We start from the raw sequence: 24282 nt of genomic DNA on the forward strand, positions 1-24282 counted from the left end.
GACCAAAGTGCTGGCTTTACCCTACAAATCCCTAAACAGTTTTGGCTCAGCTTATTTGTCTGAATGTATCTCCCTCTATGAACTATCTCGGAGATTAAGATCGTCTGGGGAGGTCCTGCTCTCGGTCCCACCGCCTTCACAGATGTGGTTGGTGGGGACAAGGGACATGGCCTTCTTAGTGGTGGCCCCTCAGCTATGGAACTCCCTTTCCCAGAGAAATCAGGTCAGTCCCCTCCCTCCTGACCTTCAGGAAGCAAGTAAAAACATGGCTCTGGGACCAAGCTTTTGTTGTGAAATAAGTAGAGTAGACTTATTTACAATCTTTGACTATGTCCTCGGATTACGTGATTTTAAATTTGTGTTTAATGTTTTATTGTTTTTAATTTTGTTTTAATGTACATGTCTATTTTCTATTGTCTGTTGACGGCATTGAATTCCTGATTGTAAGGCCGCTCTGAGTTCCCTTTGGGGCTGAGAAGGGCAAGATATAAATATAGTAGATAAATAAATAATTATTATTAAAAAGGGGGGCATAGAAATAATATCCACAATGAAAATTCCAGTTAGAGCCAATAACCAGGAGTGCAGTATTACACATGCTGGGTTTTCTAATATTTTTTAAAAAATGGAGAAGAGAAATTCTATCCTATGGAGGATGCTGAGGAAACCCCCTTGCCCTAGCAATAGGGGAATCCTACTTTTAGCTCAGAGTCACTATGCACAAACTTTGAAACATTTTCTATTCCTGGTTTGAAAGTGTTACATCCCGCCTTGATTACTGCAACGCTCTCTACGTGGGGTTGCCTTTGAAGACGGCTCGGAAGCTCCAACTAGTCCAACGGGCGGCAGCCATGGTACTAACAGGAGCAGGGCGCAGGGAGCATACAACTCCTCTGCTGTACCAGCTCCACTGGCTGCCGATTAGCTACCGGGCCCAATTCAAAGTGCTGGCATTGGCCTTTAAAGCCCTAAACGGTTCTGGCCCAACATATCTATCCGAACGTATCTCGGCCTATCAGCCCACCAGGACCCTAAGATCTTCGGGAGAGGCCCTTCTCTCCATCCCGCCTGCTTCACAGGTGCGGCTGGCGGGAACGAGAGACAGGGCCTTTTCTGTGGCGGCCCCGCGGCTTTGGAATGCCCTCCCTATAGAGATAAGATCAGCCTCCTCGCTGATAGTATTTCGGAAAAAACTCAAGACATGGATGTTTGAGCAAGCATTCGGCTAATCCGATGCGATGAAATCTCTGATCAAGGACTGGCAATCACAGACAACGAAATTGGATTATGATTTTAATTAAGAGATGCATTGGTCTGTATTGTTGGCCCAATACTGTGTATTGTATATGTATGTGTTTTATATTTTTAATTGGAATATTGTTGTTTTTAAATGTTGTAAACCGCAATGAGTCGCCGTTTTAGGCTGAGATATTAGCGGTATACAAGTGTACTAAATAAATAAAATAAAATTTTCTGTTTAATTGTGCGATCCTTACTTTGAAAGTAGTTGTTATCCTCTGGAAGTTTTGTTTCTGTGCCTGCTACAAACTAGGTTGAATTGGATGAGATTCTAGGAGATATTCATTGAAAAATGATAGCAAAATGTGATACAAGATGTTCCTCTTGCAAAAAGTTTTTGCAGTTTAGTAAACTTTTCCTATGTTTTTTATGATAGAACCAATGAGGAAATTACATTTATAATCCAGGAACAAAAATGGATGATGAATGTGGAATTTATCTACTACCACTTGCATATTCACAAGATTATATTGAGACCAAACTGGACTTCTATCAGGTTACACCTAACAAGGAGTGTAAGTTATGTGTGTTTGAGATGTTCACTCCCAGGTGAAACATGTGTCATTTACCATGATAATCTCCAGTTATTCAGTCCACACAGGTGAATGCCTCTACCACAAAAATGATATATGGGTCACTTACTGTGAAAATTCGTTTTGGGGCGACAGAAAGAAGGAATCCATACAAGAGGGGGTCAGTTCCACCTTGTCTCCTGTGCTATTAATAATATAATATAATATATTGTATATACATATAATATTATAATATTATATTATCATGTTATAATATTATATTATCATATATTATAATATAACATTATAATATATTATGTTATAATGTAATGCAATATAATACTACTACTAAAAATATATTATAATTATATATTTACTAGCCGTCACCTGCCAAGCATTGCTGTGGCCCAGTCTGTGTATATGTTTTGTGTGTATATATATGTATGTGTGTATATATTTGGTTGTTTATATGTATACATGCATATTGTGTTTATGTGTGTATATATGTATTTTTGTGTTTATATGTGTACATGCATATTGTGTATATGTGTGTATATATTTGTATATATATGTATGTTTGTTTATATATATGTGTGTGTGTATTTGTGTGTTTATATGTGTACATGCATATTGTGTATATGTGTGTGCTTGTCTATATGCATATTTATGTGTATACATGAATGTATGTGTATATGTATATGTGTGTGCATGTGTATATGTATATATGTGTTTGTGTATATATATACGCGTGTGTATGAATGTATGCATGTGCATATGTATATGAGTGTATGTGTGTATGTCTATACGATGTATTTTTTAGGTTTTTAGGTCTGTTCCGCTGGGGTTTTGTTTGTGTGTGTTTATGGGTGATGGACACTTGATGGACTGTTAAGTGTCTTGTGTCCAAATTTGGTGTCAATTCGTCCAGTGGTTTTTGAGTTCTGTTAATCCCACAAACGAACATTACATTTTTATTTATATAGATACTAGCTGTCCCCTGCCACGTGTTGCTGTGGCCCACATGGCTATTTTGTGTGGGAGTTTTGGCCCAATTCTGTCGTTGTTGGAGTTCACAATGCTCTTTGACTGTAGGTGAACTATAAATCCCAGCAACTACAACTCCCAAATATCAAGATTCTATTTTCCCCAAATTCCACCAGTGTTCACATTTGGGCATATTGTGTATTTGTGTAGAGTTTTGTCCAAATCCATCGTTTGAGTCCACAGTGCTTTCTGGATGTAGGTGAACTACAACTCCAAAACCAAAGGTCAATGCCCACCAAACTCTTCCAGTATTTTCTATTGGTCATAGGAGAACTGTGTGCCAAGTTTGGTTCAATTCCATCGTTGGTGGGGTTCAGAATGCTCTTTGATTGTACATAAACAACAAATCGCAGAAACTACAACTCCCAAATGACAAAATCATTTTTTTGAGTGAAGGACATACATTGGGTTGTTAGGTGTGTTGTGTCCAAATTTGGTGTCAATTCGTCCAGTGGTTTTTGAGTTCTGCTAATTCCACAAACGAACATTAATTTTTATTTATATAGATATTACATGTAATATAATATAGTAATATAATATATAATATAGTCTGACTTGACCACGGTAGTCCACGCTCTGGTTACATCCCGTCTTGACTACTGCAACGCTCTCTACGTGGGGTTGCCTTTGAAGACAGCCCGGAAGCTCCAATTAGTCCAACGCTCGGCAGCCATGATACTAACAGGAGCGGAGCGCAGGGAGCATACAACTCCTCTGCTGCACCAGCTCCACTGGCTGCCGATCTGCTACCGGGCTCAATTCAAAGTGCTGGCGTTGGCCTTTAAAGCCCTAAACGGTTCTGGCCCAACTTATCTATCCGAACGTATCTCAACCTATCAGCCCACCAGGACCCTAAGATCTTCTGGGGAGTCCCTGCTCTCTATCCCGCCGGCTTCACAAGTGCGGCTGGCGGGAACGAGAGACAGGGCCTTTTCTGTGGTGGCCCCTCGGCTTTGGAACACCCTCCCCATAGAGGTAAGATCAGCCCCCTCGCTGATGGTGTTTCGGAAAAGATTGAAGACATGGATGTTTAAACAAGCATTCGGTTAATCCGTTGCAACGAATTATGATGACTAAAGGACTGGTAATCATAGACGATGAATTTGGATTGCGACTCCAGTTACGAGATGCATTGGATGGTTATTGGTGGCCCAATAATTTGTATTGTATATGTGTTTTATGCTTTTAAACTGAATATTGTTGTTTTTTAAGTGTTGTAAACCGCAATGAGTCGCCGATTTAGGCTGAGATATTAGCGGTATACAAGCGCATAAATAAATAAATAATATTACTAATAATATTACTAATAATATTACAATATAATGGTATAATACACTATAGTAATATTTAATACTGATATTGTACTATGCTAACAATATAATATATTGGATGTTTATATAGCTTGTAAGCCGCTCTGTGTCCTCTTCGGGGTGAGAAGGGCAACATATAAATGTCGTAAACAAACAAACAAACAAATAAATACAAGATGATGCATGGGGCCTGAAAGACAACTTACGTCACAACTTGGCAATTTTCTGAACTGTGTCAACTGTTTAAAAAACAAACCTTGATGCACAACTGCCTCCAATAAATATTTTTTTCTGAGCAGAGTTTTGCATCTGCCACTTAAAACCTTTTGTTCCATTACACTCATCCAGAGTTTTCCGGCCCTTCAATTTAGAAAACACAGTGAACCCTGAGGACAAAACAAAAACCATTCACTGGTTTCATGCTCCAGAACACTGCTGCCTGTATCTGGAGTTACTCTCCTTGAGTCTCAATTACTAAAAGGGAGGAAATTTGAGTGACTAATGTGGGTATATGCAAGCAATGCCCCATGTTTTCCTAGTTTAATGCTCAGCCACAATTGAAACTAGGGTTCGCTAAAAAGGAGGAAAATACCTGCAATGGATTGGTGCTTTTCACAGCACAGTACGCTCTCCACTCTCGCTGGGGTTAAACCTTGTGAAAGTGAGTCAAGCATGAATATGGAAGTTACGAACCTTTTTATCTCAGTGTGCACCAGGATGATTCTATAGTCAACTTCCACAGGAAGATGACCACAGAATTGACTTGGAGGTCCTACAGATCCCTACATAGAACATATTACTGTGGCAGCAGCTGGCTGAGTGTCAACTGCATTAAGATCACTTCTGATCAAAAGGTCATGAGTTCGAAGCCAGCCCGAGTCAGAGTGAGCTTCCAACCTATTGTGTAGCTTGTTGTCAACCTTTGCAAAAAAACTAGGGAAAATATACAATAATACAAGTTCGACGTGCTGGAAGTGTAAGAAGAAAGAAGGATCCTATTTCCACATGTGGTGGACTTGTGATAAAGCGAAGAATTACTGGAGGAAGATACAAAAAGAAAAAGCATATTATTTGAGAACACAGAAATGCTGGACCACACCAATAACCACCATGTCAGACTACACAGAGAAGCCACTGAAATCCACAAGCATGTGGACAATTTCAACAGAAAGGAAGAGACCATGAAAATGAACAAAATCTGGCTACCAGTATTAAAAAGCTCTAAAATTACAACAGCAAAACAACAGAGAGGAAACAACCAGGCACAGATTAACACCTCCCAGCAAGAGATTTTCCCAGGCTCAGGCAGGCCTACAAATGCTAATGAAGGTGATCAGCTGAAACATTCACACCTAACTGCAGCAGGGAAGAGCTCCTTGCCCCACCCCAGCCATTCCACAGATATATAAACCCATTGTCCCAATTCCAACAGACCTCACTACCTCTGAGGATGCTTGCCATAGATGCAGGCGAAACGTCAGGAGAAATGCCTCTAGAACATGGCTCTATAGCCCGAAAAAACCCACAAGAACCTAAAGAAGATTTCCTATTTCCACATGTAGTGGACTTGTTATAAAGCGAAGAATTACTGGAGGAAGATACAAAAAGAAATTCAAAATATGTTGAAAATAAAAAATGCCAATGAAACCAGAGCTGTTCTTACTAGGGATGTATGACAAGGATATGGAAAGAAATAAAGATAAGATATTATTTTTAGCATTAACAGCCGCAAGGATGTGTTATCCTAAAAAATGGAGACAAACAGAAACACCAGAAGAAGACGACTGGATAATAAAGATGTGAGATATCAGCAATTTAGATAGACTCACTTTTCTATTGCTGAAAAATAAGGAAATTGGAAGAAAGGAAACACACTGGAAAGAGGTCACTGAATATCTAAGGAAGAGAAAAAAGAGACAATGATTTAATTGGAAGAAGAGAAATGAGGATGAAACCTAATAAAATAAGGGAAAGAATGAGAGAACAGAAAGAAAATAAAGAATATCTATTTTTCTCAGAACAAGATTGAACAGAAGATTCTCCGAAGACACCAGGAGGTTGAGATACTCCTATTTTATTTTGTCATTTTTTCTTTTTTTTCTATCTTTTACTTTTTTTCTCTTTCTTTTTCATTATTTTTACCTATATGCATATTTTAAGAAAATCTCAACAATTATTTTAATTTTTTTTTTGCCTTGGATGTCCTACAGATCCCTACATAGAACATATTACTGTGGCAGCAGCTGGCTGAGTGTCAGCTGCATTAGGATCACTTCTGACCAAAAGGTCATGAGTTCGAAGCCAGCCCGAGTCGGAGTGAGCTTCCAACCAATTGTGTAGCTTGTTGTCGACTTTTGCAACCCGAAAGACAGTTGCATCTGTCAAGTAGGAAAATTAGGTACCACCTATGTGTGGGGAGGCTAATTTAACTAATTTATGAGGCCATAAAAAAGACTCCTGCAAAGCACTCAGGGAATGAGGAAGTACTTCATCAGGGTCACAGATGGACGATGAAAGCGACAGCTCCCCTGGCGGCCAGAAAAAGTTAAATAGCCCCTTGATTGTCTGTCTATATCTGTTGTGTGTCTTTGGCATTGAATGTTTGCCATATATGTGTACATTGTAATCCGCCCTGAGTCCCCTGCGGGGTGAGAAGGGCGGAATATAAATACTGTAAATAAATAATTAAATATTAATCAAAATTAACAGATAAAGTTAAATTAAAAGATAATGTTGGGCTGCAAGGCTTTCCAATGCTAATCAAGGTATTTATATTTGTCATGTCAGGGCAACCAGTCAATTATATTACATTTCTAACAGAGCAAAGCAAACAAACATACAAAATACAAAATTTGTGAGTTTGGTAGTTGATTAAATGTCCTTTGACCAGTAGCTGGCCACTTGGAGTGCTTCTGGTGTTGCTGCAAGAAGGTCCTCCATTGTGCATGTGGCTGGGCTCAGGTTGCATTGCAGCAGGTGGTCAGTGGTTTGCTCTTCTCCACACTCGCATGTCGAGGATTCCACTTTGTAGCCCCATTTCTGAAGGTTGGCTCTGCATCTCGTGGTGCCAGAGCGCAGTCTGTTCAGCGCCTTCCAAGTCGCCCAGTCCTCTGTGTGCCCAGGGGAGAGTCTCTCCTTTGGTATCAGCCATTGGTTGAGGTTCTGGGTTTGAACCTGCCACTTCTGGACTCTCGCTTGCTGAGGTGTTTCAGCGAGTGTCTCTGTAGATCTTAGAAAACTATGTCTAGATTTGAGTCGTTGACGTGCTGGCTGATACGCAAACAGGGGATGAGCTGGAGATGTCTCTGCCTTGGTCCTTTCACTATTGGCTGCTACTTCCCGGCAGATGTCAGGTGGTGCCATACTGGCTAAGCAGTGTCATTTCTCCAGTGGTGTAGGGCACAGACACCCCATGATAATGCGGCATGACTCATTAAGAGCCACATCCACTGTTTTAGTGTGGTGAGATTTGTTCCACACTGGGCATGCATACTCAGCAGCAGAGTAGCACAGCGCAAGGGCAGATGTCTTCACTGTATCTGGTTGTGATCCCCAGGTTGTGCCAGTCAGCTTTCGTATGATATTGTTTCTAGCACCCACTTTTTGTTGATATTCAGGCAGTGCTTCTTGTAGGTCAGAGCACGGTCCAGAGTGACTCCCAGGTATTTGGGTGCGCTGCAATGCTCCAGTGGGATTCCTTCCCAGGTGATCCTCAGAGCTCGGGATGCTTCTCTGTTCTTGAGATGAAAGGCACATGTCTGTGTTTTAGATGGGTTAGGGATCAGTTGGTTTTCCCTATAATAGGCAGTAAGAGCACCTAGAGCTTCGGAAAGCTTCTGTTCTACCATCTCAAAGCTCCCTTCTTGAGCAGTAATGGCTTGATCATCAGCATCACAATCACACTGGTTGCTGGAGCTGGTGAACAACTGCACTGCATCCTGTCAGATCCCCAAAATCTGGAGGAAAGCAAGAGTCATCGCCATCTTGAAGCCAGGCAAAGACCGTAATGACCCCAAAAGCTACAGACCAATCTCCCTGTTGTGCCACCTCTACAAATTTCTGGAGAGACTTATTTTGCATAGAATTACAGAAAAAATAGACCCATGTCTGATCCCACAGCAAGCTGGCTTCAGAAAAGGCTAATCAAGGTGATTAACTGCAACAGTCATACTTGCCTCCAACTAACAAAATAGTTATTTTGCCCACCCTGGACCTTCCATAGACACATAAACCTCACTTGCCTAGTTTTCAACAGACCTCACAACCCCTGAGGATGCCTGCCATAGATGTGGGTGAAATGTCAGGAGAGAATGCTTCTAGAACATGGCCTTACAGCCTGGAAAACTCACAACAACCCAAAGTTAAACCTGTCAATGGGGAGGATCAAGTATACACACTACAGTACTATGATTCCATTTTAACTGCCATGGCTGGAATCCCAGGACTTGTGGATTAATGAGGCACTAGAGCACTTTGGCTGAGAATTCTCAATACATCTTCCTAAAGTGCAAATCCCAGATTTCCACTGGATGTAGTCATAGCACTTAAAACTGGAACCATATACTTAACTATCATGTGGGAAGAGTACTGACATTTTGCAGTAGTTGAAGAGACTGAATAACCAGACTCCTGGTGACAGGAAGTCAAAAAACCGTGTCTGCTTGTGCAGAATGAATCCCCATCTCCTCCAATTCCCTGTAATATACAAATTTCTGCTTTTCTCTCTGACACATCAAAGACGCATCAGGAACAAATATTTTGCTAGCCCATTACTCATCTCCCTAAAATAAATCCAATTATTATATACTCAACAGATTGCTTCACCTAATAGGAAAAATATTGAGTCTGTATCAAATTCTTATGGATGATAGAAATATGGGTTGCTTTTGCATGTCACTCTGTCTCTGTGTGCCAATTTCTCCAAAGTAGCATTTGCGGGAGAACATGAGCTCTTGGGTAATGGTTGCACTCATGACTGGCTTTAGGTTTTTCATATTTATTATTATTTATTTATTATTTACCATATTTATATACCGCCTTTCCCAACCCAAAGGTGGCTCAAGGCGGTTTACATTCCAACCATCACCCAAGTCAAAAAAGAAGGACCATTAAAGCCTTGGCAGACCGTGCAAAAAGTATCTGCGAACCCCACCTCCAAGATGAACTGAACCACCTAAACTGGGTTCTACAGGCCAATGGAGACTCCACCTCAGACATGTTCTTGCCATATATCAAGGAAACCACTGACCGCATAGGAAAGCAGATGAGGAAACACAACATACAAGCTATCTAAATTAACTCATTTATGAGGCCATAAAGAAGACCCAAGCAAAGCATTCCAGCGGGGAAGCATGCGGGGAATGCGGAAGTGCTTCATCAGCGTCGCAGATGGACGATGAAAGTGACAGCTCCCCTGGCGGCCAGAAAAAGTTAAATAGCCTCTGTGTATGTCTGTATATGTTTGTATGTCAAAACTGGCATTAAATGTTTGCCATATATGTGTACACTGTAATCCACCCTGAGTCCTCTGCGGGGTGAGAAGGGCGGAATATAAAAAAGCTGTAAAAAAATATCTACAGACCCACCATGAAAATCCAACCAATGCTCCGTTCAGCAAAGGACAAGAGGGATCCTCTCAATTCTGCAGGAGTCTACCGTATACCATGCAGCTGTGGACAAGTCTACAGAGGGACCACCAAATGCAGCAGCATTGCCCAAAGATGAATCAAGGAACATGGAAGACACTGCAGACTACTTCAGCCAGAGAAGTCAGCCATAGCAGAGCACCTGATGAACCAACCTGGACACAGCATATTATTTGAGAACACAGAAATGCTGGACCACTCTCACAACCACCATGTCAGACTACACAGAGAAGCCATTGAAACCCACAAGCATGTGGACAATTTCAACAGAAAGGAGGAAACTATGAAAATGAACAAAATCTGGCTACCAGTATTAAAAAAAAAACTCAAAAATTACAACAGCAAAACAACAGAGGGAAAACAATCAGGGACATCTAATCACCTCTCAACAAAAGATTGCCCCAGGTACTGCCAGGCTATCACATGCTAATCAAGGTGGTCAGTTGAAACATTCACACCTGGCTCCAACAGACAAGAGTTCTTTGCCCCACCCAGGTCATTCCACAGATATATAAACCCACTTTCCTAGTTCCAATAGACCTCACTACCTCTGAGGATGCTTGTCATAGATGCAGGCGAAACGTCAGGAGAGAATGCCTCTAGAACATGGCCATATAGCCCTAAAAAAATTACAACACCCCAGTGATTCCGGCCATGAAAGCCTTCCGCTCATGAAAGCCATATAGCCCGAAAAACCTACAACAACCCAGTGATTCCGGCCATGAAAGCCTTCAACAATAAATCATACATCCTTAACGTCTCCTTACTGAAATCACTATTCAATCGCATTGTCAGTCGTTCCGTGGTCTATCATTGCCTGTTATATTGAATTTGCAAATGCCTGCTCAAAAAGCCAGGTTTCAACCTTTTTATGAAATGTTAAGAGGGAGGGGATCGATCTAATATCCCTAGGAAGGGTATTCCACAGCTGAGGGGCCACCACTGAGAAGGCCCTGTCTCTCGTTCCCACCAAATACATTGGAGACAGAGGCGGGACCGAGAGCAGGGCCTCCTCAGACGACCTTAAAGTCCTAGATCAGTGGTTCTCAACCTGGGGTCCCCAGATGTTTTTGGCCTACAACTCCCAGAAATCCCAGCCAGTTTACCAGCTGTTAGGATTTCTGGGAGCTGAAGGCCAAAAACATCTGGGGACCCCAGGTTGAGAACCACTGTCCTAGATTGTTCCTAAGGGGAGATTCGTTCGGATAGGTAAGCTGGGCCGGATCTAGTTGGCCACCATGGGAACAGAATACTAGAGTAGGTAAGTCCTTCGTCTCATTCATAGTGTTAAACTGAAAAGGAGTATGCAAGATATGTCAAAGATGGTGTCAAAGACAATGACAGCAAAATTCCGAAGTAACAGTAGGCAATTCAAAGTTGGTTGTTTGTTTTGTAATGTCCAGACACATAATTTATCTGGCCACACTCACTCCTGCTCTCAGTTGTGATAATCAAAGGGCAAGAAACGCTGGAAAAGAAATATTGTCCTTCTTATTTGCTACCACACCTGGAAAAACTGTTAATGAGGAATGCATCAACCAAGAGTGGGAAATATCTTTCAGCCTAAAGGGATGAATCTAATTCTAGGTAAGTTCTTGGAAAATCCATTCATCAGCTGGTGGAGCCAAAGGCAAGAGGGTGGGACCGAAAAACATTACAGAATATTTGCTCTCACTGCTAGAGACTAAGCATTAAGTCTTTCGGAATGGAGAAAAGTATCTGGAACAAAAAATCACAAGATGAAGGTGCCATAAGGAAGAGGGTGTGACCATCCAGCGAGCCTTTAAAATTAAGGATCTAGGGCCCAAAGGGCTTCCTTCTTGTCTTAAACCTTAATATGAGAAGTTGACGGCAAAGAAGCAAAGTATCGGTGAAAAACAAAACAAAACAATTTCAATTGCCACTCATACTTGTCACTGGATTATGCTATGAAGGTCATATTGTCTCCTATGTTACAACACGTAATAGGAGTTGCAATATGGAGGTGGCAAAACTCTTTAAGAAACAGTCTATATAAATTGTCATCTTTGTAGGCTTAGCATTCAGATTAAAGCAGCTCCTCTGGCTATAGGTCAGAGTCTCCCTCTCTCTCTCTCTCTCTCTCTCTCTCTATATATATATATATATATATTTGCCTCTCCGCATAAAGTGGTACCTAAATTTCCTACTTGATAGATGCAACTGTCTTTCAGGCTGCATAGGTCAACAGCAAGCTAGACTAGATAGATAGATAAGATAGATAAGATAGATAGATAGATAGATAGAAGGTAAAGGTAGTCCCCTGACATTAAGTGCAGTCATGTCTGACTCTGGGGTGTGGTGCTCATCTCCATTTCTAAGCCGAAGAGCCGGCGTTGTCCGCAGACACCTCCAAGGTCATGTGGCCGGCATGACTGCATAGAACGCCGTTACCTTCCCGCCGGAGCGGTACCTATTGATCTATTCACATTTGCATGTTTTTGAACTGCTAGGTTGGCAGAAGCTAGGGCTGACAGCGGAAGCTCACGCCGCTCCCCGGAATCAAACCTGCGACCTTTCGATCAACAAGCTCAGCAGCTCAGTGCTTTAACCCACTGCGCCACCGGGGACCCTATAACCCTCTGGCTATAAGACTGCCTATATAAGAAGAACATACGAATATGGGATGTTGGCCTATATGGAATCAAACTACTGGTCTATTTAGCTCAGTGGTCCTCAAACTTTTTAAATAGAGGGTCAGATCAGAATCCCTCAAACTGTTGGACGGCCAGATGATAATTTGAAAAAAAATATTAATGAATTCCTATGCACACTGCACAGATTTTATTTGTAGTGCAAAAAACACTTAAAAACAATACAATAGTTAAAATGAAGAACATTTTTAATGAATATAAACTTATTACTGGGTTGTTGTAGGTTTTTTCGGGCTATAAGGCCATGTTCTAGAGGCATTCTCTCCTGACGTTTCACCTGCATCTATGGCAAGCATCCTCAGAGGGAGTGAGGTCTGTTGGAACTAGGAAAAAGGGTTTATATATCCAACCGGAGCCTCCGGTGGCACAGTGGGTTAAACCCCTGTGCCAGCAGGACTGAAGACTGACAGGCTACAGGTTTGAATCCTGGGAGAGCGCGGATGAGCTCCCTCTATCAGCTCCAGCTCCTCATGCGGGGACATGAGAGAAGCCTCCCACAAGGATTGTAAACCATCAAAACATCCGGGCGTCCCCTGAACAATGTTCTTGAAGATAGCCAATTCTCTCACACCAAAATTGACTTGCAGTTTCTCAAGTCGCTCCTGACACGACATATAGATAGACAGACAGACAGACAGACAGACAGACAGACAGATAGATAGATAGATATCTTCAACAGACCTCACTACCTCTGAGGATGCTTGCCATAGAAAAAAGTCTACAACAACCCAGTGATTCCAGCCATGAAAGCCTTCGACAATACAATAAACTTATTAGTATTTGAATGGGAAGTGTGGGCCTGCTTTTGGCTGATGAGATAGGATTGTTGTTGTGTGCTTAGGTTGACCCTGAGCAAGGGCCAGGTAAATGACCGTGGAGGGCCGTATCTGGCCCCCGGGCCTTAGTTTGAGGACCCCTGATTTAGCTCACTGCTACTAACACTGACTGACCAGGAAATAACCTCACAGCAGTGAGTCAGGCAGAGATGCAAAGTCAACCCCCTCAGGGTTGATAATGCGATGTGACCGTACAATGTAAATACAAAGGATGAGGTGGAATTGCTTGCATCCTACTAGGCAGCGAACTAGAAAAAGGCAACAAAGAACAGTGAATCATACAGAGACACAGCAGGCAGCCTCAGACACTGGTGAATAATTTGGACTTTGCAGAACCTTTCTTTCTTTAATTTAGAACACATAAGTTGAGCATCTATATATATATAAATGCTCTGTGCATAATGAGTTCCTTAAAAACAAAAGAACCAATGAACGAAATCACACCAAATTTGGCAACAAAATGTCTCACAACACAAGGAGTGACCATCACTCAAAAATTATGATTTTGTCATTTGGGAGTTGCAGTTGCTGGGATTTATAATTCACCTACAATCAAAGAGCACTCTGAACTCCATCAATGATGGAATTGAACCAAACTTGGCACACAGAACTACCATGACCAGCAAAAAAAAATACTGGAAGGGCTTGGTGGGCATTGACCTTGAGTTTGGGAGTTGTAGTTCACCTACATCCATGGAGCACTGTGGACTCTGACAATGATGGGTCTGGACCAAACTTGGAACAAGCACTCAATACGCCCAAATATGTACACAGATGGCATTTGGGGAAACAGACCTTGACATTTGGGAGTTGTAGTCACTGGGATTCACAGTTCACCTACAATCAAAGAGCATCCTGAACCCCACTAATGACAGAATCGGGGCAAATTTCCCACACAGAACCCCCAGGACCATCAGAAAATACTTAAGGCCATCCAATCCAATTCCCTTCATCAGGGCAAGAAAACGTAATCAAAGTCCTCCTCACACACACACACACACAGATATAGTATCATAGATTTGAAAGAGACCCTGAAAGAAAGACAATTATATGTTGCATGTTCCAGGGTGGGCAAATCAAACACTCTCCACATCAACACTGGCAAAGAAACAGCAAGAAACACTGTTTATCCACAAGCATAAAGACAATACATATATTAGAAACCAACACTTTCTCATTACTTTATTTTCCAGATCAACAGACTGGGCCACAGCAACGCGTGGCAGGCGACAGCTAGTTACTTAAAAGAAGGTAGATGAAACCACCTTCACTCTCCCCTAAAAACTGCTTGCCTCTTCCCAAAATCAAACACTAATTGCAATTGAGCAATACTGGTTGTCTTCTGACATGCTCTGAATTACAGACGCTACCAATGTTCTATAGCAGGCATGGGCAAATTTTGGCCCTCCAGGTGTTTTGGACTTCAACTCCCACAATTCCTAACAGCTTACAAGCTGGGTTGCTGTACGTTTTTTTCGGGCTATATGGCCATGTTCTAGAGGCATTCTTTCCTGACGTTTCGCCTGCATCTATGGCAAGCATCCTCAGAGGTAGTGAGGTCTGTTGGAACTAGGAAAATGGGTTTATATATCTGTGGAATGACCAGGGAGGGACAAAGAACTGTTCTCAAACTGCTTAGGTCAACAGTAAGCTGCGCAACAGTTGGGAGCTCACACCAACCCAGGACTTTGAACTGGCAACCTTTCGGTCACTAGATCTTATCATTACTGGTGATTTACCAGCTGTGCTAAAGCTCGGCCCAATGTAAAATACTTCCCCCACTTGTTTTAGCGATACCTAATTTCTCTACTTACATCTCAAGCTGTTTTTAAACTGCGTAGGTCAGTGTTTCTCAACCTTCCTAAAGCCGCGACCCTATAATCCAGCTCCCCATGTTGTGTTGACCCCCAACCATCACATTATTTTCGTTGCTATCTCATAACTATTATTTTATTTATTTATTTATTTATTATTTATTTACTTCACTTATTTACTTCACTTCTCAGCCCTCAGGCGACTCAGAGCGGTATCAACAACACAATACAAAATCATTAGTCATTTAAAACAGTAATATCAATTAACATCAAAACATCAACACCAACAATACAGCAAAATAACAATCAATCACGTCTCATCAATAGAATCAGCATCCGATCTCGTTGTCCATTAATCCATATTCCAGTAATCAATCAATTGCACTGCTTAGGTGAAAGCCTGTTCGAAGAGCCAGGTCTTCACTCTCTTCCGGAATGCCAATAAGGAGGGGGCCGATCTGATGTCTATAGGAAGGGCGTTCCACAGCCGGGGGGGCCACTACTGAGAAGGCCCATTTCTGTCTTACTGGGTTGTTGTAGGTTTTTTCGGGCTATATAGCTATGGTCTAGAGGCATTCTCTCCTGACGTTTTGCCTGCATCTATGGCAAGCATCCTCAGAGGTAGTGAGGTCTGTTGGAACTAGGAAAAGGGGTTTATATATCTGTGGCATGACCAGGATGGAACAAAGGACTTTTGTCTGCTGGAGCTAGGTGTGAATGTTTCAACTGACCACCTTGATTAGCATTTAATGGCTTGGAAGTGCCTGGGGGGAATCTTTTGTTGAGAGTGATTTGATGTGCCTGATTGTTTACTCCCTGTTGTTTTGCTGTTGTAATTTTTTAATACTGGTAGCCAGATTTTGTTCATTTTCATGGTTTCCTCCTTTCTGTTGAAATTGTCCACATGCTTGTGGATTGCAATGGCTTCTCTGTGTAGTCTGACATGGTGGTTGTAAGAGTGGTCCAGCATTTCTGTGTTCTCAAATAATGTTTACTGCTAGTCTTTTAATGTTTATTGTTTTCTTTTTATGAGTTTATGAGTTTATTTATTGTTGTATTTGTTATGCTGTTGTTTTACAAGAGGCCTCGGCCTCTTGTAAGCCGCACCGAGTCCTTCGGGAGATGTTAGCGGGGTATAAATAAAGGGTTGTTATTATTATTATTATTATTATGCTGTGTCCAGGTTGGTTCCTCGGGTGCTCTGCTATGGCTGACTTCTCTGGTTGAAGTAGTCTGCAGTGCCTTTCATGTTCCTTGATTCGTGTTTGGACCACGCTGCGTTTGGTGGTCCCTATGTAGACCTGTCCACAGCAGCATGGTATACAGTAGATCAGTGGTCCTCAACCTGGGGGTCGGGACCCCTGGAGGGGTCACTGAAGACCATCAGAAAACAGTACTTTCTGTTGGTCATGGGGTTCTGGGTGGGAAGTTTGGCACAATTCTATCATTGGTGGGGTTCAGAATGCTCTTTGATTGTAGGTGAACTATAAATCCCAGCAACTACGACTCCCACATGTCAAGGTCTATTTTTTCCAAACTCCACCAGGGTTCACATTTCGGCATATTGAGTATCCGTGCCAAGTTTGGTCCAGATCTATCATTGTTTGGGTCCACAGTGCTCTCTGGATGTAGGTGAACTACAACTCCCAAACTTAAGGTCAATGCGCACCAAACCCTTCCAATATTTTCGATTGGTCATGTGAGTTGTGTATGCCAAGTTTAGTTCCATTTGATTGTTGGTTTGATTGTCAGCATACTCTTTGATTGTGGGTGGACTATCAATCCCAACAACTACAACTACCAAAATCAATTCGTCTGAACCCCAACAGTATTCAAATTTGGTCATATTGGGTATTTGTGCTTAATTTGGTCCAGTGAATGAAAATAGATCCTGCATATTAGATATTTACATTACAGTTCATAACAGTAGCAACAAGTAGTAGCAACAAAAAATAATTTTATGGTTGAGGGGTCACCACAACATGAAGAACTGTATTAAGGGGTCGCGGCATTAGGAAGGTTGAGAACCACTGCAGTAGACTTACAGGCTGTTAGGAATTGTGGGCGTTGGAGCCAAAGTTTGCCCATGCCTGTTCTATAGCCTTATCTCGAGTTTCATTGCTCTGGCTTTCTCTGATACGCCATCCCTCAAGCTGTTTCAGTTTCACCTTTGTTTCTTGGCACTCTTACTCATCGGAAATATATCTTTCCACTCCCACAGTCTCAATTTTAGTATTTTTCCTCTCTGGGGACACCTCACCTTCTACACACTTATTCCTAATATTATTCAGTGTACACAGTCAATACTAAGCCTAGCCATGCCGTCAGTTGTATCATCAAAGAGGTTTAAGAGGACTGTAAAAGTGCTTCCTCCTCCATGTTCACATATACTATTATGTTACCTGCCAGCAGAAAAACAGAAACAGTCCAAAGAGCAGAATGTGGCCTAGTTTGCAGTTCCCTTTAAGGTCACTATCATTAGGACGGAAGAAAAGCAAAAGTGAGTTAAGGATCTAGTTCTAGAGGAAAGGAACGACCTGACCAGGCCTTAAATTAACAGGAAACGTTACTATTATAATCAGAGATCTAAATCAGCATTTGCATAGTCAGGCACAAAACATATTGCAGTTGAAATGCAAGCCAAAACTTATGAAGGCAATCCAAAATCCTTCAAAAGCGGACAGAGATGGCTGAAAGAGTGATACCTTTGCATTCTGATGGCTCAGTGTACACAAACTTTGATTCATGCACACATTTATGTACCGTATATATCTAATTTTACCGCAATAAACTGGGAAAATGTATTGACTATAAGCCGAGGGTGGGAAATGCAAAATAAAAATAGATACCAATAAAATTACATTAATTGAGGTTTCAGTAGGTTCAATGCTTTTGGATATTTACATAAAACTGTAATTTAAGATAAGACTGTCCAACTCCGATTAAACCATGATTCCCACCTTCTTCCATGTAAATGTGCTCACCTATCCTTCCCATAATGAAGTTATTTGCAGGATATTATTATTATTGCTGTTATTATTATGTGCAGGATCATATTATTAGTATTATGATTCTATTATTCTTACTATAATTCCTGCCTTGTTAGCACTACTGTTATTTTTAGGATGTTTTGTAGTTGCTGTTGTTATTATTATTGCAGGATATTATTATTAGTATTATGATTATTCTACTATTCTTACTATTGTTCTTGCTACTTTAGTACTGAAGTTATTTGCAGGATATTATTATTAATATTGTGATTATTCTATTATTCTTACTATTGTTCCTGCCAATTTAGTACTAAAGTTATTTGCAAGATGATATTATTATTATTATTATTATTATTATTATTATTATTTGCAGGATCCTATCATTATGATTATGATTCTACTATTCTTATTATAACTCCTGCCATGTTGGTACTACTGTTATTTGCAGGATGTTTTGTTGATGTTGTTATTTGCAGGATATTACAATAGAATCATAGAGTTGGAAGAGACCTCATGGGCCATCCAGTCCAACCCCCTGCCAAGAAGCATATTATTATTAATATTAATAATTAGCATAATGATTATTCTACTATTCTTACTATTGTTCTTGCCACTTTAGTACTGAAGTTATTTGCAAATGATGATGATGATTATTATTATGTGCAGGCTCGTATTATTATAATTCTACTATTCCTATTATAATTCCTGCCATGTTGGTACTACTGTTATTTGCATGATGTTTTGTAGTAGTTGTTATTATTATTGCAGGATATTACTATTAGTATTATGATTATTCTCCTATTCTTACTATTGTTCCTGCCACTTTAGTACTGAAGTTATTTGCAGGATATTACTATTATTACATGAAGGATCATATTATTATGATTATGATTCTACCGTTCTTACTATTGTTCCCACCAATTTAGTACTAAAGTTATTTGCAAGATATTATTATTCTGATTATTACTATTATGTGCAGGATCCTATCATTATGATTCTACTATTCTTACTATAATTCCTCCCATGTTGGTACTACTGTTATTTGCAGGATGTTGTTTTGTTGTTGTTATTTGCAAGATATTACTATTAATATTGTAATTATTCTACTATTCTTACTATTGTTCTTGCCCTATAGTTTTTTTGCAGTATCTTATTACTATTCTATTATAATGTACATCATATTATTAATAATAATAACAACATTAATTATTATTGTTATTATTTTACTATTCTTACTATCATTTCTGCTACTTTTATTTGCAGGATATTACTATTAATATTGTAATTATTCTACTATTCTTACTATTGTTCTTCCCCTACAGTTATTTGCAGTATCTTACTATTTTATTATGTATATCATCATATTATTATGAATAATAATATTAATTATGATTAATGTTATCATTTTACTATTATTCCTGCCACGTTACTGCTACTTTTACATCATCATATTATTATGAATAATAATAACATTAATTATGATTAATGTTATCATTTTATTTATTTATTTTATTTATTTGCTTTATTTCTATACCGCATTTTTCAGCCTAATTCGGCGACTCAATGCGGTTTACAATGCAATTTATATAACAATAACAATTAGTTAAAACACAACATACACGACAGACAATACAAGACAACACAACATAGTCATCAACGCCTTATTCCTGCCACGTTACTGCTACTTTTACATTACCATATTATTATGAATAATAATAACATTAATTAGGTTCTTGTGGGTTTTTTCGGGCTATATGGCCATGTTCTAGAAGCATTTTCTCCTGACGTTTCGCCTGCATCTATGGCAAGCATCCCCAGAGGTAGTGAGGTCTGTTGGAAATAGGAAAATGGGTTTATATATCTGTGGAATGACTGGGGTGGGGCCAAGAGCCCTTCTCTGCTAGAGCTGGGTGGGAATGTTTCAACTGACCACCTTGATTAGCGTTTGATGGCCTGGCTGAGCCTGGGGGAATCTTTTGTTGAGAGGTGTTAAGATTCCACAGATATATAAACCCTATTTTCCTAGTTCCAACAGACCTCACTACCTCTGAGGATGCTTGCCACAGATGCAGGCGAAACGTCAGGAGAGAATGCCTCTAGACCATGGTCATATAGCCCGAAAAAAAAACCCCACAAGAACCTAGTGATTCCAGCCATGAAAGCCTTCGACAATACAATAACATTAATTATTATTAATATTATTATTTTACTATTCTTACTATCACTCCTGCCACGTTGCTGCTACTTTTATTTGCAGGATATTATTATTATTATTATTATTATTATTATTATTATTATTATTATATGCTTACTAGTCTTAGCAGTACTGTTAATTGCAGGGCCTGTACCCCATACTCTTTGCACCCACTCCCTTCCCCCTTTTGTGGCTGGCCCCTGATCCGCGGAAGTGAATCCCCCTTGGCGCCCCTTTCTTTCCTATCCTTCCCTTCCCTTCCCCTCAGGGCTAGGTACCTTTCCCCTTCCCCCAGGCTCACCGCTGCCTGGCGAGGCGGGCTCCTTCTCCTCTTCCTCCTCCGCCGCCGCCTTCCCGGCCCTCAGAGCGCCATTCGTGCCATCCCGGCTCCTTGGCGTACCTTCCTTCCCTCAGGAAAGGCGGCGGACTGGGCCCAGCCTCCTCCTCCCCTCAAGGCTCCGCCCGCCGACTAGGCCCCGTCTCCCTGGGCAACCAGCCACACCCCCTTCCCCTCCTCTCTCGCCCAATCCGCTTCGTGCATTTCCAACCAATCCCGTCTCGGATTTAGCGAACCGCGCCATCCTATTGGGTGAAGCCCCCTGGAGGGCTTGGAATGGCCTCTTCTCCCGCCCAATCCCTTTCTCCTATTTCCAACCAATCCTCTCCCAGCTTTCCAAACACCGCGCCATCCCACTGGGTGAAGCCCTGAAGGTTGGCTCTGCATCTCGTGGTGCCAGAGCGCAGTCTGTTCAGTGCCTTCCAAGTCGCCCAGTCCTCTGTGTGCCCAGGGGGGAGTCTCTCATTTGGTATCAGCCATTGATTGATGTTCTGGGTTTGAGCCTGCCACTTTTGGACTCTCACTTGCTGGGGTGTTCCAGCGAGTGTCTCTGTAGATCTAAGAAAACTATATCTTGATTTAAGTCGTTGGCGTGCTGGCTGATACCCAAACAGGGGATGAGCTGGAGATGTCTCTGCCTTGGTCCTTTCACTATTGGCTGCTACTTCCCGACGGATGTCAGGTGGTGCAATACTGGCTAAGCAGTGTAATTTCTCCAGTGGTGTGGGGCGCAGACACCCTGTGATAATGCGGCATGTCTCATTAAGAGCCATATCCACTGTTTTAGCGTGGTGAGATGTGTTCCACACTGGGCATGCGTACTCAGCAGCAGAGTAGCTTAGTGCAAAGGCAGATGTCTTCACTGTGTCTGGTTGTGATCCCCAGGTTGTGCCAGTCAGCTTTCGTATGATATTGTTTCTAGCGCCCACTTTTTGCTTGATGTTCAGGCAGTGCTTCTTGTAGGTCAGAGCATGGTCCAGAGTGACTCCCAGGTATTTGGGTGTGTTGCAATGCTCCAGAGGGATTCCTTCCTTCCCAGGTGATCCTCAGAGCTCGGGATGCTTCTCTGTTCTTGAGGTGAAAGGCACATGTCTGTGTTTCAGATGGATTAGGGACCAGCTTGTTTTCCCTGTAGTAGGCAGTAAGGGCACCTAGAGCTTCGGAGAGCTTCTGTTCAACCATCTCAAAGCTCCCTGCTTGAGCGGTGATGGCACGATCATCTGCATAGATGAAGCTCTCTGTCCCTTCTGGCAGTGGCTGGTCATTTGTGTAGATGTTGAACATGGATGGAGCAAGCACACTCCCCTGAGGCAGGCCGTTCTGTTTCCGCCATCTGCTTCTCTGGCCCTGGAACTCAACAAAAAAGCTCCTGTTTTGTAGCAGGTTTCCTATGAGGCAGGTGAGGTGGTCGTCCTTTGTGATATTATACATTTTACTCAGGAAGAGGTGGTGGTTTACAGTATCCTAAGCCGCTGACAAGTCTATGAAGACAGCTCCAGTGATCTGCTGCCTTTCAAAGCCACCTTCTATGTGCTGAGTCAGGTTCAACACTTGCGATGTGCAGCTTTTGCCTTTTCTGAAGCCAGCTATAATAAAACACAGTATAAAAACAATATAATAATTTAGACCAGGGCGAGCTAGGCCAAGCACAAAGACTGAAAATATTGTATTGTCGAAGGCTTTCATGGCTGGAATCACTAGGTTCTTGTGGGTTTTTTCGGGCTATAGAGCCATGTTCTAGAGGCATTTCTCCTGACGTTTCGCCTGCATCTATGGCAAGCATCCTCAGAGGTAGAGGTCTGTTGGAATTAGGTTATATATATCTGTGGAATGGCTGGGGTGGGGCAAGGAGCTCTTCCCTGCTGCAGTTAGGTGTGAATGTTCAGCTGATCACCTTCATTAGCATTTGAAGGCCTGCCTGCGCCTGCTGAAGGACAAGAGGGATCCTCTCACCTCTGCAGGAGTCTACCGTATACCATGCAGCTGTGGACAAGTCTACATAGGGACCACCAAACGCAGCGCCCAGACACGCATCAAGGAACATGAAAGGCACTGCAGACTCCTTCAACCAGAGAAGTCAGCCATAGCAGAGCACCTGATGAACCAGCCTGGACACAGCATATTAATTGAGAACACAGAAATGCTGGACCACACCAACAACCACCATGTCAGACTACACAGAGAAGCCATTGAAATCCACAAGCATGTGGACAATTTCAACAGAAAGGAAGAGACCATGAAAATGAACAAAATCTGGCTACCAGTATTAAAAAACTCTAAAATTATAACAGCTAAACAACAGAGAGGAAAAAACCAGGCACAGATTAACACCTCCCAGCAACAGATTTTCCTAGGCGCAGGCAGGCCTTCAAATGCCCCACCCCAGCCATTCCACAGATATATATAACCCATTGTCCTAATTCCAACAGACCTCTACCTCTGAGGATGCTTGCCATAGATGCAGGCGAAACGTCAGGAGAAATGCCTCTAGAACATGGCTCTATAGCCCGAAAAAACCCACAAGAACCTACTGAAAATATTATTTTAACACCCACTTTTTGCTTGATAGTCATGCAGTCCATCTTATAAGTCAGAGCATGGACCAGAGGAAGACCCAGGGATTTGGGTGTGCTGCAATGGTCTATTTCCAACCAATCCCCTCTCCGCTTTAGCTAGCCGCGCCATCCCATTGGGTGAAGCCCCTGAAAGCTTTGGCATGGCCTCCTTTCTAGCCCAATCCCGTCCGTCCATTTCCAACCAATCCCCTCTCCGCTTTAGCTGCCCGCGCCATCTCATTCGGTGAAGCCATATAGCGTTGCGAATGGAAGGCCAGCTCTCATTGGGCGGGTAGGATGTTACCGCCGAAAGGAGGCCTGCCATTGGTGGGAGCTGGAGTTGCTACTCCCAAGGAGGCTTCGGAAGGAGGAGTAGGCCCCGCTGCGGGTTTCTATGGCGGAAAGGTAGGTAAGTGGGCATTTCCTTCTCCTGAGGGGAAAAATGGGATAAGCAGAAGGAGAAACATAAGCATAAACAGCCCTAATGGGGGAAATGTTCGTTGGTTCTAAACAAGAAAATGCGTCCTTCATGAACTCTGTGGTAATGAGTGTTAACATACTGCAGTAATCTTATGTTATTGTGTCCAGTTCTGGGCACCACAATTCAAGAGAGATATTGACAAGCTGGAATGTGTCCAGAGGAGGGCGACTCAAATGATCAAGGGTCTGGAGAACAAGCCCTATGAGGAGCGGCTTGAGGAGCTGGGCATGTTTAGCCTGAAGAAGAGAAGGCTGAGAGGAGATTTGATAGCCATGTATAAATATGTGAGAGGAAGCCACAGGGAGGAGGGAGCAAGCTTGTTTTCTGCTTCCCTGGAGACTAGGACGCAGTGGAACAATGGCTTCAAACTACAAGAGAGGAGATTCCACCTGAACATGAGGAAGAACTTCCTGACTGTGAGAGCCGTTCAGCAGTGGAACTCTCTGCCCCGGAGTGTGGTGGAGGCTCCTTCTTTGGAAGCTTTGAAACAGAGGCTGGATGGCCATCTGTCAGGGGTGATTTGAATGCAATATTCCTGCTTCTTGGCAGAATGGGGTTGGACTGGATGGCCCATGAGGTCTCTTCCAACTCTT

General features: G+C 42.0%; 1 protein-coding gene across 2 annotated transcripts in view; it reads right to left on the reverse strand.

Moving 5' to 3' along the window:
* Positions 1-20799, reverse strand: part of RSPRY1 (ring finger and SPRY domain containing 1) — a 70196-nt gene extending 49397 nt beyond the window's left edge. Inside the window, exon 1 of one of the 2 annotated variants that reach the window (XM_060788302.2) lies at positions 20618-20799. The gene's annotated coding sequence lies outside the window, so the exon portion shown is untranslated. Of the gene's footprint in view, positions 1-20594 lie in introns of both variants that reach the window. The other variant, XM_067470992.1, reaches the window with a different exon arrangement.
* Positions 20800-24282: the final 3483 nt, after the last annotated feature.

Source organism: Anolis sagrei, chromosome 8 (genome assembly GCF_037176765.1).
Source record: "Anolis sagrei isolate rAnoSag1 chromosome 8, rAnoSag1.mat, whole genome shotgun sequence".
In the NCBI taxonomy this organism is placed as follows: domain Eukaryota; kingdom Metazoa; phylum Chordata; class Lepidosauria; order Squamata; family Dactyloidae; genus Anolis; species Anolis sagrei.